Below are 13252 nucleotides of genomic sequence, written 5' to 3'. Positions count from 1 at the left end.
CACAGTACAATCGTACTGATGATTGATATAGGTAGTGTTCAATTAAATATACAATTGTCAGCAATAACGGAAGTGTGTGTGTGGGGGGGGGGGGGGGGGGGGGGGGAGAGGGGGGGGGGGGGGGGAAAGAGTGGAAAGGGGTGGAGAAAGATGACAGGGGAAGATGATACTGAGAAATAAGTAACTCAAGTAACTGAACTTATTATAAAACAAGAGCTGTTCGTAAACCAGCGTGCTCGACAACTTGACTTGGTCAAAACTTGATAAAACTTACACAACTGCTTTATTTCATTATCAATTTAAATTTTATTTAAAATTGAAATGATAACAACTTGCATGCAATTCTTCAACCAAATTTTCTAAGTAAAACATAGGCAATAATTTGAATTCAATTCAAGGAAAACTTCTCTAACTTGATTACTTCACTAGGTCTGATGACTAGGAAACACTGTGTGAAGTTTCAATACAATATATGTAGTTGTAATTGAGGTACAGCTTAATAGTTCAACGCAAAACTTGAACCAAAGTACGAGGGCGGTTCAAAAATAACATAGACTTTTAGTGTCAGAAGACGCATATTGTGTAAAGAACAATGTGAAATATATTATTGTAATTTACAGTCTTTCTCTTATTTCGTCATACATTTTTTGTAACATTTTTGCAGAAAGCTGAAGCGCGTGGAACATTTTAATTACCATAGCTACGCATTACCGGCGCAGTCGCTTTTTGGCCTGTCATGATTTGAATTTTTCTGCTAATATTCGCACTGACAGAACACATTTTCGCCAGAAAATACGTCAAAGTGCAGGAACACGTCAGGGCGACATACACCGAGAGTATGGCATCATTCGGACGTAGGAGGCAAAAGTAAACAACATTCGAACAAAGTGAGTATCACTGTTTATAATGCATGTTATGTCGTCATCGACTCGCATAGATAATCAGGCAGTTGTTTAGTTATGTAGAAATTTTGGCGAAAAGCAACTGAAATTTATAAACTAATGAAGCAGACGCCACAACAATGTTCGGTCATCTGTGTCTTGATTTTCAAGTGGTACAAACGATTCACTATGTCCCATACTTGCTTAACGACGGCAGAGGTAAAGGGAGAAAACAAAAAATTTGTGATTTCGCATTGTCAATGTATGACGCCTTGGACAAAGACCAAGTACTCACGTTTAGCACCCTGTCTGAGATGCTTGGCGTAAGTGTTCATACTTTTCAGTATTCTAACCAAATAAGTTTTATGACTTAGGCGTTGTTCATCAAAATTAATAGTTTTTTTTACAATTATTGAATAATGCAAACCTAATCTCGATGAAGGCACAACATTGTCAACGTCGTTAAAATATGATCGTGTGCCAGGTTTGTGTATTAAAGTGACTGTTTTCAAAGTGGCGTAACTCTTGACTGTATGATCAGAATCACGTCAAATTTGCAGTGCTGCTGCAGTGAGCTGAAAGATTGCGAGTCACATCATTTGAAAATAATTCCAAGTATAACAACTTGGTGACCTTGACCTTGGGTATAATGGACCCAGCCCCTGCATATACTTTGTTTGTATGCTGGACAATGTTTATGTGAAGATACAGTAAGATATAAGCAATAGTAACAAAGATAAGACAGAAAAACAAAGGTTGCCGAAATCTTTAACCTTAAAAATAACTTCAGAATAACACCTTGGTGACCATGACCTTGGGTATAATGGGCCCAGCCCCTGCACATACTTTGTACGCTGGACAGTGTTTATTTGAAGTTACAGTAAGATATAAGCAATAGTTACAAAGATATGACAGAAAAACAAAGGTTGCCGAAAAACTTTAACCTTAAAAATAACCAAAGTATAACACCTTGGTGACCTTGACCTTATGTATAATGGGCCCTGGCGCCCCTGCACATAATTAGTTTGTATGCTGGACAATGTTTAAGTGAACTTACAGTAAGATGTAAGCAATAGTAACAAAGATATGTCACTGTGTTATCTTACTGAAGCGTAATAAACCGAATGGAGTCCAATTTTCAAATGACAACAGTTGATTTCTCAGACTTCCAATCATAAATTCATTCCTTCCCAGTGTAGAAAAATATTAGTAACATTAAAAATACACCATTATCATTATAAACAAACGGTCTGATAGAAAGTTTTTCCTGACACAAATTTTTATTCTTCTGCTGTCTGTTTCATACATCAGTAAAACGTGATCTCATTCACTTCTCATGTGATACTGGCGAGATTTGCTTTACATGCTTTTCAAGCTGCCGATCTATTTATTTTTATAGCTCTTTGGTCTGTATTTATCCTGATCTGGCCACTTGTTAAGTTAATGATTAGTTTAATATTGCTTGTGTGATTATAGTCTGTGTCTGGATATACAATGATGATGATAAAAATATATACAGGTGCGTAGTAGTTTGGGCTGGAGGGGTTGGGGGTTCCAGACCCTAAGTGTCTGTGGGTTTGGAGGCTTAAAAGGTCTGTAGAACTTGGGCATCACTGTTGGGATTTGACCGCCACATAGACTATCGTATCATCTGCGAACAACCTCACTTTGCCCTTAACCGGTCATGCTAAGCACGACCCCCCTTAACACTTTCAGGCAGATCATTTATGTAGGAAAGGAAAGGCAGTGGCTAGAGAACCGGAATCAGTTCCCTAGACTGCGAACTTATTCGTCCTGAACCGGTTCTCTAAGCAAAATACTGTTGCGTGCCGCACGGGTAGATAAGGATAATATGGGTAGCGTTGACTCTTGGCCCGTTTCCCGCAGCCACAATATAAATTCAGTCACAGATGCTAGTTGATCACAAAAGCCAGATACCAGTTATTACTGCACCTAGATACGCTGATCTCAGTTGAGCCCAGAAAATATCGTGTAGGACGCAAGGCCTGGTGCGGTTCCTCTGTTAATGATTTAATTTTGAATACTTGCTTTGTTGTCAGACAGACGGACGAACAGGCTGGCTAGTACAACAACTAATACTAACGTAGATGACGGACAAAGAGTGATCACATGTGTTGGAAATCCAGTGCTGTGAAAGCAACAGATGACTCCGCAGTGTACTTGATGTTGGAATGTTTTATAAGATAGAATAAAGTCGAGTTTCGGTCTATCAATTTTAATGTTATATACCAGTAAGCATTGATTTTACAAACTAACCGTCATTAAAGAAAAAAAAACATGCTACCATTATGTCACTCTACATATCATTTAGACAAAACAGATAAAAAGGAAGAAAATGAAGATTTTATTTCAGATTCAAAAAGCCATGGGCTCAGGCAAACATGATGTGACACAATGCAGTCATCATAATGTTAAATCCAAAGCACGGGAACAACATCATCAGTTGAATGCAGTCAGTAATTTATGTTGATGTGTACCATGTATGTAAGTGCCTGTATAAAACACAAATGAGCCGCGCCATGCGAAAACCAACATAGTGCGTTTGCGACCAGCATGGATCAAGACCTGCCTGCGCATCGCATCCGCGCAGTCCGGTCAGGATCCATGCTATTCGCTAACAGTTTCTTTAATTACAATAGGCTTTGAAGCGAACAGCATTGAACCCGACCAGACTGCGCGGGTGCGCAGGCTGGTCTGGATCCATGCTGGTCGCAAACGCACTATGTTGGTTTTCTCATGGCGCGGCTCAAATGTTACTTCTAATTCAAACAATGTTCTTTTACATTGCAGAGACGCACTATCAAGCGTTCAGGCAGACTGGAACCGAATTTCGGACATGATAGCGAAGCGTACGAAAAGATCCGAGAACGGGTTCTAAAAGAACATGCAGTAACGAACGCCATAGATGCCTTAAAGGAACGCTGGAGAATGATAACCTTTAAATATAATGACTGTGTTGAACGGAATGAGCAGAGAATAGAACGAAAATTAAGAACACTTTGTATACAGCGGCAATTCGACTTAATTATTGTTGTGTTCCTTTTTGTACTAATATGTTTACCAATATTTATGGTCTTTCTTGTATAATATAGATAGTATATGGAAATGAGATAATTTATTTCTTTCTGTTTTATATCTTGTATGGATATCAAACAAACATATTGCGCAGTTTTGTTAGTTTGTTTTTTCCATTTCCTCCGCTGAATGGGTCAGACATTATGAAGTATATCAACATCTTTAAAGAAATGCTTTTCAAGCAGCGCGATTATGAAATATTGGATAACAGCTTGATCAGTCTAGAACTAAGAAAAAAATAATTTGTGAACTGAGCTGCCGAGGAGGTAACCAAAAATTGCGGTATTTCAGATGTTAAGTTTACAGACACCTACACAAGTAGGATTAGAGGGACTGCTACATAAGCGTAACTAATATAGCGTAAAATGGTCAGACATTATGCTGTAACGCTAATGTAATTGCTTGTCGGGAAACTTCCTAATCGATAAATAAGAATATCACAAATTAACCTTTTCCACTAAACATCAAGTATTGATGTCATTTAAGAAACAGTATGATTTTTCCTTTCATCTAAATAGGATCTGACCTTTATCGAAATATATTTTGACCTTTGTAGCCCTGTTGCCGGTAATATGGCGCACCTAAGAATTAACTTAACTCTATTGCACAAAATAAGCAAACAGTAATTAGAATACATGAACATCCTTTACTTCATATGTCTGCACGTTTGCAAAGAAAAATACGTTCAAACTTACTTGTAAAAACGTCTGGGAACACACCACCCTCCGATCTGCACCTATGTTTACTTTGCCGGTAATATGGCGCATATGACATCACTGTGTGAAGTAATCAGCTGATTCTGCTATTGACGCGTGTACCGGTATTTTAAGTTTCCACATGCAATAGTGGGACCCCGTTATGCAGTGATGAGTCAACTGAATTAACATTTATACATATCGAATATTGTGTATATGTAAAAGTTACATCTAACTTTTGGAATAGAAAACAGTTAAAATTATAATTACTCCCCCACTATATGCCTAGGCCTATTGCTTTTATACGCGGTTCAAAAACAACCGATGCGAGTATCGATAGAAGATTGACATGTATGACGTAAAAACATTTCGTCATTTGTTGTGTGCATGCATAAACATGGCCGGTATCGGAGAAAGGTTCTGGATTTCTGCAGTTTAAATGACCGATAGTGCAACAAAAACGTACCAAGGAATATTGTTTTATAGTTAATACCTTTTCCAAAATTGTTATACACGTTGTGCAAGGTTAGTTGATTTTTTTCATGACTTCTCGCCTGCGCAGTTAGACTTCTTTACATAGCTGAACGTGTTTTTGTTCAGCAGGTGCGTTGAAAACGACAACGTCCCGCGTATTTTACACGTATTTTTAACGGCGACGTCATTTACGCCAGATTACCGGCTGCGCCATATTACCGGCTTTCACGAAATATTGTCGAAATACACATTTAAGTATTACAAAGTGTTATGACGTCGGCTTTTAGACAATGCCGAAATTTAACAATACAATACACATTTACATGTACGTGACTTAAGTTTCTAACAGTTTCTCTAATTGCAATAAGCTTTGAAACCGAACAGCATGGATCCTGACCAGACTGCGCGGATGCGCAGGCTGGTCTGGATCCATGCTGGTCGCAAACCCAATATTTTGGTTTTCTCATGGAGCGGCTCATATGATTTTGGGGATGGGGAAGGCATACAGACTTACTCGTCTCCTTCCTTACGTACGAATGGGTAAGACACTGAGCGTACGTATATGTAACAAGTGTTAATTTGGTATATTGACTATTTTGTTTTTGTATTAGCCAAAAACTGCAGCAGAATTAAAGCCCTTAGTGAAATAAAGTAATTGCCACAAAATCTAAAAACTGTACAGATGTACTGGTTGTGGTTGAGTCACGAACCTTACATTAGATTTAAGTCATTATATGTGAAATATTGTGACACAAATTTCGTGTAGTCTCAAAGAATAAAAATATCAATGCTTTTGTATTGTGAAAAAGCGGCAAAGTGGAAATATCCGTATCTTATCGACTAAATTCTATTTTCTTTTTGTATGTGTGGAAGCCCCTACAGAAACAACCTGACTGTGTGGTGTGTTTGCACAGGAATGACATGTAAATTGTCTAAGCAGTCTGCCATTCTCTGTAAATACGAATATAATATGTCTCAAAGACAATTTCGTGACATATTGAGCATGACCCCCCACCCCGAGGTTTAGACAATCCCTGATTTCTTACATGTCATTCATTTATTGCTATGGAAGATTAAAAAGCGGTTGCCGAGCTCAGCATTCAAGCTCTGTTTTCTTTTTGTTCAAATATATAAAATAAAATGTCGGTGGCCGAGCTTGGCATTTTGCAGCTCGACTATATTAATGTGAATGCCGATATTTAGCCCAGGGCCGACTTAACACACATTACTGAAGTAGAATACAGGACTAAACTATTATATACTTCCAATTTATTTCAGTATCTTAAACGAATTAGCAACTACATGGTCTATATTGCATAATGAGACCAGGGAGCTATATGCGGAACAGAGGTGCAGGTGTTTCGTGTAGCAAGGGGGCTATTATTAGTTGCACTGCTTGTTGGTGACAGGATACGGGATATACGCTGTCGAGGAAATCCATATCGGATTTTCGAGACAGCGTATATCCAGTATCCTGTCACCAACAAGCTGTGTAACGATTTTATCTTGCCGACTACCCTTTACTTACATGCTATAATCAACACATTTTATAAATTAACAAAGCTACTTACAGTGCAGACTGGAATCATACAATCATTCGTTTGGTCATGTTTTGCTTATAGTTGATTTACACCAGCCATAAAATGCACAATGACCTGTGTTTTGGTTTAATCACAAAATAGAAAAGCTCATTTACACAGGTTATGAACTGGTTAAGATCAGAAACACTAAAAAATCTTCTTGTTCCATCCCTTCGAAAGTCACCAGATTTCACGATGTCACAAATGTCTTGATACTTCGGCTTTCACCCCGTTTCCTGTTAAATAATTTATCTTGCACGTAGATTAAATGATCCTACAACAAACTGCTGAGTAACAAATATGTCAGTTCCTTTGTTTTACGATGATTTAACTACGTCCGTGTATCCCATACAGAGTTATTCCGTTTAAATTACGGCTAACTTTTGTCAAACTTCATGAGCCTCAACATAAGTAGAATGAAATCGGCAAGAAAACACTAAATTTACTCTCGGAAACGATACTATCGCTGGAGCTAATAAATAATCTGACATGATTCAATTACGCCAGCAGTGTGGCAGCCATTTTGTTTTTATCAAAATTCATATCTGAAATATACTAGCAGGATATGGAATATATCCTGTCTCCACGTGACGTCTATTGACCAATAGAAATGCAAGAAACTTGTAGGAGGCAAGATAAATGCGAATACGTGCTCCGAATACAGCTTCCAGAGTAGCTATAGAAATATTGTACAGGTATTGCGCCAGGTGTAGGCTGCATATTTCTGAGCTCCTAAATTTTGATTGTTTTCAAGTGTTTCTGCTTTATGTGAAATGTTGAAATTTGGCAGATGTGAGCAGAAAATAGCTTGGATTGTGTTTTTGTGTTTACTACTAGGATTCTTTGTGTACTTTTTGAGAAATCTGAATTTTAAAAGCAAAAATGGTATATATTATGACATTTTATACATGTGCATTTTACCTACAGCAATGATGAGTCAACACATATCAATGCGGATTAAATATGAAAGATCAACTTTATATAATACTGGAAAATCGGTGATTGCCCAGGGTAGTCGACCTAATCCTATTGTCATAGAACAAGCAATTACGCATTCAAACATACAAAAAGAGGAAAAAGCGGTGGTCAAAATCATGTGAGGACATGGGATAATAATTAAGGAGTGAATAAAAATAATTTGCAAACTTTACCACAAGAAATTCCCGGTGTGATTCAAACAAGACACTTTTCAAAAAAGGAACAATAATACACATAATATTAATAATATTACAAAGATAAAATGTGAATCTCTTAACATAACAAAATGTCAGAAAACCTTTAAAGTATGTTCTATAAACCCAAGATCTGTGAAAAACAAAACAATACCCCTTTGTAATTTTATCCTTTCAAACGATTTTGACGTTGTTGCCATCACAGAGACATGGCTTAATAATACCGTGAAAAATACATGCAGTAGTGAGCTTGTCCCTGACGGGTATCTTATGTAGCAAGTCCCTCGTCCCCGGAAAATACGCGGAGGTGGAGTCGCTATTATTTGTAAGGCCAGTATAGTATTTACAATGCTGACATCTTCCGGTGACGGACACTTCTCAACATTTGAGCACACTGATTGTAATATTGCTACAAATAAGAATTCATTGCGTCTTTCAGACGTATACAGACCACCACCATCACAAAAGAACGGTTTCAGTTCTAATGAATTCCTTCAGCATGAACAGAAATTATTGTGCTTCTGTGAATAAATTGTTGAAACAAAGACGTGTTAATCTCTATTCTGAAAAGACAGAGTCCTGTGGAGACGCGATCAAAAAACTTTATTCAAAGTGACAAAGAATCTTCTTGGTAGAGACGAGGAGGTCGCCCTGCCAACATCTTCCTCATCCAAAGAACTAGCTCAAAATTTCAGCGACTTCTTCATCGATAAAGTTAATGGAATAAGAAATAAGATTAGGTCAGAAACAGAAATACAAATCGGTGCAGTTACCACCGAGGAAATTTCGAACACGCAAATAAACTTGTTGAATTTACTCCATCTCACAGGATGAAGTGAAAAAAAAGTTATTTCAAAATCTGCAAATAAATCGTGTGAGCTAGGTTCAATTCCGACATGGCTTTGAAATAATGCTACTAATAAAGAACTGGTACCATTTCTCACAAAATAATCAATTATTCATTGGAGAAAGCATATGTACCGAAATCCTTTAAAAGTTCGTTGATCAGACCACTCATCAAAAAGTCAGATCTAGATACAAATGTTTTGAAGAATTATAGACCTGTCTCTAATTTACCGTACGTGTCTAAAATATTTGAAAAGGTAGTCGATGCTCGTTTGGAAAATCACTTCTGTTTAAACAGTCTCCACGAAGAACACCAGTCTACATACAGAAAATTTCACTCCACTGAGACTGCATTACTGAAAGTTCAAAATGACATTCTCAACTCCCTTGACCAAAATGATGTAACAATGTTAGTGATGCTTGACCTATCAGCTGCTTTCGATACCATCGACCATAGGACACTATTGCACAGCCTCCACGACCACTTTGGTATTGCAGGGAAACCACTCGAAAGTATAACTTTATATCTTAGCGGCCGCTATCAATAAATGGCCATAGATAGTAAATTGTCAAAACCAGTGCAAATGACATACAGTGTCCCACCGGGGTCAGAGAACGGACCAAAAATTTTCACAATGTACTCTAAACCAGTTGATACAATATATAAGAAACATGAACTAAAGCACCAATTTTTATGTCGACGATGGACAGCTTTACTTATCTTTCAAACCAACTAATCCGGTCTCTCAGAAGGACGCTTTACGCTGTGTTGAAAACTGTCTCGTCGAAATTTGTATCTTGGATGAACAGCAACATGTTGAAAATCAATGCCGATGAAACTGAAGTCATTGTATTTACCTCTCAAAGAAACGAAAAACATACTGAAACTGTTTCTGTGAAAATTGGAGAAGAGAACATTAAACCATCTAAATATGTAAGGAATCTTTGTACTTTTCTAGACTCTAAAATGAGCATGGAAAAACAAATCAACTCAGTTTGTAGATAAGGATGCAAAAGTAATATAGACTTTTTTTCTAAACTAAACGGATTAAAGCCATGAAAACATGCCTGGACTGCAATTCATGAAAGATGGACTGGTTTGCTAATAAGTTATAATTTATAATAAATATTTTTTTTCAATTCAAAATATCCTTGGAATAAGCAAAGTATGCATATTCTGTGGACCTGACCCCCTTTTGCACAACCTTTGCTCATCTTAAACGAGTTCTCGCATAGCAAGAATTCTGAAAAGTGGAAATTTGACAGAAGATAACAACATTCTTAATTTTAAGAACGTGCAGAAAAAGTATGTTGTTTTTTTCTTTTACGTTTTACGTTTTTTCTCTAGATAAAGAAAATGAGACATAGCTTCCATTTTGAACTGTCCTAAATACACACATCAGTCCAGAGTTATTATTTTATTAGTCGCATCCATTTACAAAACATAAAAGACGTTAAACCCAAACACACACACACACACACACACACACACATACAAAACATAAAAATATAACAGCATACAATACACAAATAAAACATGTAAATGGCCATTCTTACAAGAGTTACAAAGAGACTTTTAACTAAAAACTATACATCACCTTTAAACACAATATTACCAGGAGTATGTAAAATCAGTTATGTAAAAGAAAAATGTTGCTAGTGGCGTATGCGTACTGGTGTGTGATTTGTTGTTTGTGTAGTGTCTGGTAGTATCAAATGTGTGTGAAGGGTAGAGTATGTGTGGTAAATTTTAACTGCATGATATATAAAAATAAAAATACTCGACTAGTGCTATATATACCGAAAAACAATAAATATCAATGCCTATCCTGTTTCATCTTTATGAAGGAAAACTATAGTGAAAATAGGTGTAACCTAAAAATAAAGCTATTTGTGTGATATATTAGCCTTATACCGTATGTGAAGCTTATGCAATGACTATTAAAACGTACCGGTATTCACATAAACACATATTTCGTATTTGTAAAATACAGTGACAGTTTTTGGCTGTAACTTTTAACATCGAAAGTTCACAGAGTATAAATTGGAGTTTGTCTGACATATTCATAAGCATAACATAATGATCCTTTTCAATGGCACTTTCAAATAAAACGATGATCAACCATACATTTTGCATTCTAAAAGTACATGAGACTCGCTTTCTATGATATTGCAGAATGGTCATAAACGGTCTTCCAACGCAAGATGTTCTTATCTACCAGTTTCACTCCCCAGCCCCACATCTGAATGCAATTAATGTCGCTCTGTGTTGTGGCGGTAATAATACCTTGCAATAACTTTCAGTGCAAAATTCAGATTTCAATGAGCTGTATGACCGCCCTAACCACAACTGCTAACATTACTGTTGATTTGGCCCAAACCATCCTCGAATAAACTGATGCATTGACACATTCTCTACTTGCTTACAAAAACTATATTTAGAAATACTAACACCAATGGTACAATAAACACCAAGGTCAAATGAAAGAAGTTTCTGTTTTACACAGTAAAACAAGTTCTACCTGCATTTTCATCAGCCCAGAGTGCAATTCGTTTGTTCAGTCGATTTGATAAGCGTGACCAATACATACATACAGATTTCCATTGTCTCATTTTTTCAATAGGGAGCCAGCCCATTTCTCCAATGACAGCTGCATTTGGAGTGTGTGTGTATTTACCAACACCCAAATAAAACCTCATTGCTCTGTTGAACACAGCATTAGGTAGTTCTGCACGTTTGGATCGAATTTTTTTCTACAATGTAGAATTTGATTAAACTCCGATTTTTCAAAACTTAAGAATGTACCTAGAACAACTGGCAAATAAAAAGGATAGGGTCGTGTGCTTGATTTTTTGCTAGACTGATTTGAAAAATTTGGGCCTCACGCAATTTTCATAATGGGAGTCTATTGGAAAATCATAACTTTCATAACATTTTCGCGAATAGAAATTTTTCTACAATGTACATTTTGATGAAACTTCTCACAGTTGTAAATAAACATGGTCTATAATGTGGTGAAATAAAATGTATAGGTCCGTGTGCTTATTTTTGAGATATTTAACCATGATTAAAGTGCACCGAATATTCCACACTAATTTTGAGACATTATTTTGAATGATTTAACGTGTCATATGTTTTAATATCTTATTTTGACTTTAGAAATATAGTAACAGTGTCATTTTAATAAATTTACTCACAGGTTGTCATTGATTCATAAAATGATTTTCATTTCCGTACGCCAAATCCAGACTTTATTCTACGTTTTCCGAATAAATAACGTTACGCCATCACTTCCGGTTTATCAAACGTGCAGAACTACCTTAATACAAGAAAAGGACTATCAATATATCAGTTATATCCCTTTAACAGAAATAAATGCCATAAAACCGAATCAATTCATCTTGCCCCTAGCTGTAAGCCATTCTGAAAACAAGTAAGACAGTGTAGAGACAAATTTCAAAGTGATGGCCAATGTCCAAAACGTTTGCAAGTAATTCATTATATCATTAATTTTGATAAAAGAAACACCAAACTATCGGTAAACAATTATAAAACACAAAATAAAACTATCAGTATCATTTTTTTCCAGGGTACATCAAGTAAACGGATTTAATGAGACAGACTTCTAACTCAAACAATGGAAAAATTAAGGTGGAATCCTGCGGGTCTGTTTCGAATTTTGCTCACTTCATTCAAAAATAACCTTGGGGCAAAAGTAAAACCTACCTATATTTCTTCCACAATATGTAATCTAAAGAGTGAAGGCAAAATAGAGAACTTTTACTGTATGTATCTCAGTATCTTTAAAGATATCTAACCTTACCCCTTCTGTTTCAGAGGTAAATTTGCTTTGAACAACAAGTGAAATCGGTTATCAAATGAAATGTTTCCACTTTTGTACAATAAATCAATAATAAGTCTTGAAAGAAGTCAAAACTTACTAGAAAAAAAGGAAAATAAGGAAAAGAATTTTGGTCCCAGTGGGGCTTGAACCTACGCCCTCCTGAAAATTGCAGTCAAAGTAGGTTTATGATAGGAATTGAATACTCTTCAAAAAGGAGGTACTCTGTTACGGGTCTAATACCTTAAGCACTTGTAAAAAAAAGGCTGAGTGCCAGCTTTAACAACTACACGTTTTTTTACGTTTGTTATTTATGGTGACATTCAACAATTTACCCCAATAAATTAGGAATACGGTGCAGTTATAAACGTATCGTATAAAACCGTTTTCGTTATAAAATATTTTCAATGCGATTCAGAAACCGTGGATCATTTTATAAGCATAGTGTAAATTAACGATACAGATCTGATTAATTACCATTGTTCTTGTTTGTGCTAATATGTTTACCGATATCAGCTTGTTTTTGTTTTACTGAACAACGAAGCTTATGTATCTGTCTATTGAATTCAATAAATTCAGCTGCAGATATAAGATTAGCAATGATTATTTTATAGTAAGTTTTGAAAATTTACACAGATTTGGTTGTTCATGAGCTTACTTAATCAT

This window comes from Mercenaria mercenaria, chromosome 1 (assembly GCF_021730395.1).
Source record: "Mercenaria mercenaria strain notata chromosome 1, MADL_Memer_1, whole genome shotgun sequence".
Lineage (NCBI taxonomy): Eukaryota > Metazoa > Mollusca > Bivalvia > Venerida > Veneridae > Mercenaria > Mercenaria mercenaria.
This window is presented reverse-complemented; position numbering follows the sequence as displayed.